Consider the following 6,782-nt stretch of genomic DNA (forward strand, 5'->3'; position numbering starts at 1 on the left):
CGCCCCGATAGAAATCGAATTTTACTGCAAAGATGTGGAACAACATTCTGTATTTTTTTCTTCTTCTTCTGTATACTGTTTGAAAAACAGTACAGTACACAACCGTGTCGGTATGACTGTAATCGACGAAGTATTGACTGTTTGTAGCTGTTTGTATTTCATGATACTGGAACCTTTTGTTGAATTAGATTGGATTCACTTGATTTAAACCTCTAGAGGGGCAAAGACAAAACAAACCAGAGGGTATAGAAAAACAATAACAATGACTAACAAATTCACCCACAACGCCCAGTATACATGACACACATGGACATATAGTTCATGTTAAAAGTTTAAATAATTTCCTACAAGCTTTATAGGTCTGCTATTTTTTTTAAACCGTGAAAATAATTATTTCAGAAAACTGGAGGATTTAGAAGATTTTTTTTTTAAATTTATTTCGAGGTCAGGCCAAAATGGGTTAAACATGACGTCATGCACACATGCAAGGATATGTTGGACATTGTATCCATTCCTTTTCTAAATACAGCTACTTGCAGATAAACAGAGCTTTGACAGATGCCGGGATTGAGACCTGCACTGCATGACTGATACCTGTCAATATGTCAGACTGGCGCATCTAGACGGGAGGCAGGAAGGAAGGAGGTGGTGTGGATTACTGAGAGAAGCCATCTCCTCTGGTCCTTATGACTTCATCTCTGTCCCAGACCAGTGTTGTTTTTTTGGCAGCAAATTTCTATTTTAGTTTTAATTCATAGTCTTTGGAATTCAACTTAATTTCGTTTCGGTGACATTTTTAGTCACCTGGAATGGTTTAGCGTTTAGTCTAGTTTCAGTCGACTAAATGTCATATGATTTTAGTCGACTAAATCTGCAGTTGATTTAGTCGACTACAATGTATTTTGGCGGGCCTTGATGCCGTCGTAATGGCTCATTTTAAACTTATAGCAGATCTACGAGTGAGCTTGTAGATCTGCTATTTTCAGCATGCAGCCACGTGTAAAATGACTTATACTGGATCTCTTGTCCACTAGTCCCTTCCTATTTTAGTCTAGTTTTTATCTGTTGACGAAATTGTCTTAGTCATAGTTTTAGTCTTCATAGCTTAGTTTTCATTTAGTTTCCATTTTGTTTCTCTGTTCTGTTCTGTTCTGTTCTGTTCTGTTCTGTTCTGTTCTGTTCTGTTCTGTTCCGTTGCGTTGCGTTGCGTTGCGTTGCGTTCCGTTCCGTTCCGTTCCGTTCCGTTCCGTTCCGTTCCGTTGCGTTGCGTTGCGTTGCGTTCCAATCTGCTTCTTCATATTCTGATCATCCCGTTCTATAATATTCTCCACCTCATCCCCCAGCACTCCTCTTTCCATGTAACCCTTGGAGGTTTTGATAGATGCTAGTTATGCTATGCAGAGGCTGGTTACTTATAGAGAGTTGATTTTGCTGAGAATGCTATATTGTTTTTAACCTGTGGTTCGATGACTATACGAGGGTCCCAGGTCATTTCTTCTGATCTCGTTGCTCTGGATGACAGCAAATGCCTACATTGTAAAATTGTAAAATCATAATATATTCAGCCAAAAAACTAAAAATAAGAGAAAACACTCAATACAGAATACTAGAGGCTCCAAATGGTACAGAATGCTGTTGCTATGTTAGTTTTATTTCATTATGTATCTAATATCTTGTCGATATATTGCACGTCTATTTCAGGGTTGATTTTAAGATTGTATCATTTGTTAAATAGCCAGACATACAGTAAGCCTACACTGCTTCTTCCCTCCATCTCTCTCTCTCTCTCTCTCTCTCTCTCTCTCTCTCTCTCTCTCTCTCTCCTCTCTTCTTCTCTCTTCCCTCTTTACCCCCTCCATCTCAGTGTTTAAACAATCTAATCTCTCCCAGGGACGGGACCTGTCTGTTCCACTGAGGTCTGACCAGCTTGTATATTCATTGGAAAAACAAAGAGAAGAGGTTGAAGACATGTTTAGGGTGAAAACTTCAGATGGTTTATTGATTTTTATTTGTTGTTGAATAAGTCTGTGTGACCGTCATGTCCCACTGGGGGTTACACACGCACACACCACACACGCACACACCACCCACGCACACACCCTCCCACGCACCCACCCACGCACACCACGCACGCACGCACAAACGCACACACTCAGACACGCACACGCAGTCACACAATGCACACAAGTATGCATGCACAATCACATACATGAAGACACACACAACCTGGACTCAAGGGGTTTCCTAGGGACATTGCATTCCAGTTTGCCCTCACCATGTCAAACGGAGCAAGCGAGAGGGGGTGCAGGGGAGGTTTAGTATAATGTTAACTAAGAAGACTCCACCACTATTGTGTTGCGTATTCAGTATTCACTGTATGCTTTGCTATTTCTATTTCTATGTTCCATCTTGACTAATTGATATGTTTGTTCACTATAGGCCTATACCTTATTTTGTTGTCTCCACCAGACCGAAGGCATTCTGTCCGTGTGTGTGTCCGTCTGTGTGTGTCCGTCCGTCCGTCCGTCTGTGTACAGCTAACCTCCGGCACGGTTAACCTGGTCGATGCCAAATTTTGCACACACACACTCCCTGGATGCCCCAAACTTTCCAGAAAGGCCGGTTATAATAGCGCCACCAGGAGGCCGACTTTTATAAACACATTTTTGGATATTACTCCTCCAGATTCTGTCCAAAAATCCTGCAAATCGTTACACAGTATCTCTATAGTCATGTGTTCAAGACCGATCTGTCCAATTAGCCAATTAGGATGGAATCTGAAACATCAGACAGATACAGATCTTGAACATATCACTGTAGAGATAGTGTGTAACGATTTGCAGGATTTTTTTGGACAGAATCAATAGGAGTGATATCAAAGAAATGTTTTTTTCAAAAGTCGCTCCTGGTGGAGCTATAACAGGCCGTTTGGGGCAGAGGTTCATCGTTGGCATCCAGGAAGTGTACCCCCCCATTGTGTACCCTCCCATTGTCCCTCTGGCCAGCCACTGTGATCTGGTGCCTAAACAAAAGGGTGTCTCCTCTCACCTTCATAGGGGTCGGGTTAGACTATTAATCAACATCTTTTGTTACATTAGGGCACTGTTCTTGTTTTGAAAAAGCTAAGGAGAGCAGCTGTTCATGTGTTTTACCATTTCAGACTGATTAAAGAATGATCGTCCCTTTGTATTGAACTGAAAGCAAATGCCATATTATTTGATTTGTTAGTAATACTGGTTTGTACAAAGATGTATTTTTAGCTGGGGAGAAAAAAGAGTCAAAATCCTTTTTGACTGTGGGTGTAGTTTGGAAGATTTCAGACGGTGAGCGAGTGACACGGGCGTTCTCGCTTGGCTCAGCCTGCATAGTCTCATGTGCAAAAAAAGAGCTGACCACAGTCCAGCTTCTGCCGCCGCGGGCGCGCGCACAGACGTTGCACCGGACGTCTCCACCCCTCAACTTCTATACGCAAGTCCCGAATAATCGCCCGACTCTCATTGAAAATGTATTTTGGCCCTATATAACCCAATTTAGCCTATAGTGTGCGAAGTTTCACAGCAATCAGATGCTGCGTGCAGTCATGATCTGAGGCATTTTGTCCCAAACTTTTACTTTTGAGGATTCAAATAAAAAAAAATAGCGAAAGTGGCACATCTTCACGCCATGCACATTTCGAGCTTGCAGATCTGTTAAGGCTCATACATAGTCTGGATTTTCGGTGGTTAGGTGACCACCGAAGTACCACATGACGTCACGAGCCGCGGTGAAGAGCAAACCACCGCCACCGCTCCAGCCCTTCTCTCTGTTTTTACTCACCACCGCTCATCGTTATTTTAGCTCCGGTGGTCAGCTCACCACCGGAGCGGTGGTCACCCCACCACCGAAAATCCAGACTATGAATAGGCCTTAACTTTTCATAGGTTTGTGTGAAGGACTATGGGTCCTGGGTCCGAGCTGATAAGGTTGGGGAACCCCTGATCTAGTTCCATCCACTGGGGGGTCAATGAACATCAACAGCAAAAAAAACGGAACAAAGAAATCCAACAAAGACATAGAGATAGATGCTTGAGAAGAGGTGATGAAACGCTGAGGAAACAGAGAGCAGAGTAGAATGTGAACATTCTGGATTTGTTTCAAGTCATTCATCTGCGTCTCATAAGCAGGCAGAGTGTGTTGGCGGTCTAATGACGGCGGCAGATGTCTAATGTCTCCTTCACAATACCGAGTCCATAAAACACAAGCAAAAACCATTACCTTAACTATACTGGCACCAGTGATCAGAGTGGAGGGAGGGAAGAAGGGGGACAGACAAGGGAAGGGTGGGGGGGGGGTTTGGGGAGGGGGGTTTGGAAGATGTATAGTCGCAAAGACTGAAGGAGAAAGATGGAGAGCTTTCATGAAATGTGTGTCTGGATCGCGGTTCGATCCCTGTCTCCTCCTGGCTTATATAGTGTCGAAGTGTCCTTGAGCAAGACCATCGTACTGCTGCTTCCGATGACCAGATCGGTGCCTTGCATGGTTTCCGTGTGTGTGTGTGTGTGTGTGTGTGTGTGTGTGTGCGTGTGTGTGTGTGTGTGTGTGTGTGTGTGTGTGTGTGTGTGTGTGTGTGTATGTGTGTGTGGCTGTCCTAGTGGCTACAGAGAACTCGTGGTACCATCTACAAAGCTGACAGGAGTCACCCAGGGAAGGGACTCTGGAGAGGTATGCTAATACAAATCAGAACTAATCCACTCCATTAAGCTAGTCAAAACTGAAACTTCTTCCATCTGGCTAGAAATAAACAAGGAACTTACCACAACCGGGAAAAAAATGCCACCTACATCCCCCCCAATTGAATCCCCTTACTTTACGGAGGACTTTTTCCCCACATTTAGAAGAGAGAGCCGTTTCCAGGCACAAGGTCACATTGTAGTTTGTGGAGACCTAAATGCCAGAACAGGACATGGGCCTGACACCCTCAACACACAGGGAAACAAACACTTACCAGGAGGGGGAAACATCAGCTCCCCAACATGTCCCCCCGAGATTCAACCACGACAAAACAACAAACAAACATGGGTCACAACTGCTACAGCTCTGTCGCTCACTGGGTCTGTACATCGTTAATGGTAGACTCCGAGGGGACTCCTTCGGTAGATATACATACAGCTCATCCCGGGGGAAACAGCACGGTAGATTACTTTATCACTGACATAAAACCTGGCATCTCTCAGAGCTTTCACAGTCAGCCCGCAATCACCCCTGTCAAGACCACAACAGAACCACAGCCTATATCTAAACAGATCAACACACAGACACAAAGAACAAACGCCAAACAAACTACACAATATAAGAAAACGTTACAAATGGAAGGAACATAGCGCAGAAGCTTTCCTAAATACTATTAGGCAAAAACAAGTCCAATCACAACTGGACCAGTTCCAGAAAAAACAGCGAAAGTGTAAACAGGGCAGTAGAAGGCCTAAATTATATATTTGAAATTACAGCCTCAATAGCAAACCTAAAGGCATGACCAATGAGTCATGACAGTAGTACAACAATGTACAAACACAGCAGCAAGATTCGTGTATATTCCTCCACTATACCTGCATCCTGCAGGTATACAAATGTACCGGTACATCATTTTAGTTTTGATTGTATTGCTGTATTGTTGTATTGTGCTTTCTGCTTTGGCAATGTAAACGTATGTTTTCTCATGCCAATAAAGCCCTTTGAATTGAATTGAAATTTGAATTGTGTGTGTGTGTGTGTGTGCGTGTGCGTGTGTGCGTGTGCGTGTGAACGACATTGTATATTGCTTTGGAGAAATTCACATTTTAAATGCAATTACTATAACCTGCACCTGTGTGTGCGTATGCAGGCACCCCCCCACACACACACACACATGCGTGCACGCATTCGCACATACACACACACACACACACACACACACACACAACACAAAACCTCGGATCTCGAAAACACCTGGATCTGGTGGATTTGAGCCCCGAAGTATGACTTGTTTATTAACAGTGTTTTAAGTTTGAACTGAAGCTCACACAGTGTATGTTTGTGTGTTTGTGTGCGTGTGTGCTTGAGACACAACTCACACACACACACGACACACACACACGCACAACTGTGCGTGTGTGTGTGTGTGTGTGTGTGTGTCACACATCTGTTGCTGTGCGTGCAGTAATTTGCGTTCTCAGCTTGGCGCCCCGGTAATTATTCTGCCTCTGCCTTTTTTTTGCTCTGACATTAAAAGGCTTCATCCTGGCGGACATGAAACGAACGGCGGCGCGGCCGGCCGATAACGGCTTCAAACGAGCCGCCGTCGTCAAACGGCCGCGCAGGGAAAGGTGAAGAGATGCGTGAAGGGATAGATGGGGATTGTTTTTCTCTGGGGAGGTTTTGGAGTCGAGGTGTCTGTTTATCCCATTCTGAACAGGAACCCATTTTGGTGTTAGCATCATGTCGTGCTTTAGCTATTGAAAAATTGCAGATCTACAAGCTCATAGCTATGAGCTCATAGCTATGAGCTTGTATAGGTCTGCTATTTTTGAAAAATCGAAGAAAGAGACTGACATTTTTTAGAATCTGATCTCAGGTCAGAATGGGTTAATCAGACCAGTGTGTGTCCAGTGGAAACCTCGTATATGAATCTGATCTCAGGTCAGAATGGGTTATATGTGTTCACGCTGAAACGGGAAGGGAGTGATCATCAGACGCTATTAGGGACGGAAAAACAAATCACCCGTTTGGTATATAATGGTGGTGTTTGGAGAATTATACACCCAGTA

Source organism: Protomyctophum bolini (assembly GCF_963924005.1).
Source record: "Protomyctophum bolini genome assembly, chromosome: 1".
Taxonomy (NCBI): domain Eukaryota; kingdom Metazoa; phylum Chordata; class Actinopteri; order Myctophiformes; family Myctophidae; genus Protomyctophum; species Protomyctophum bolini.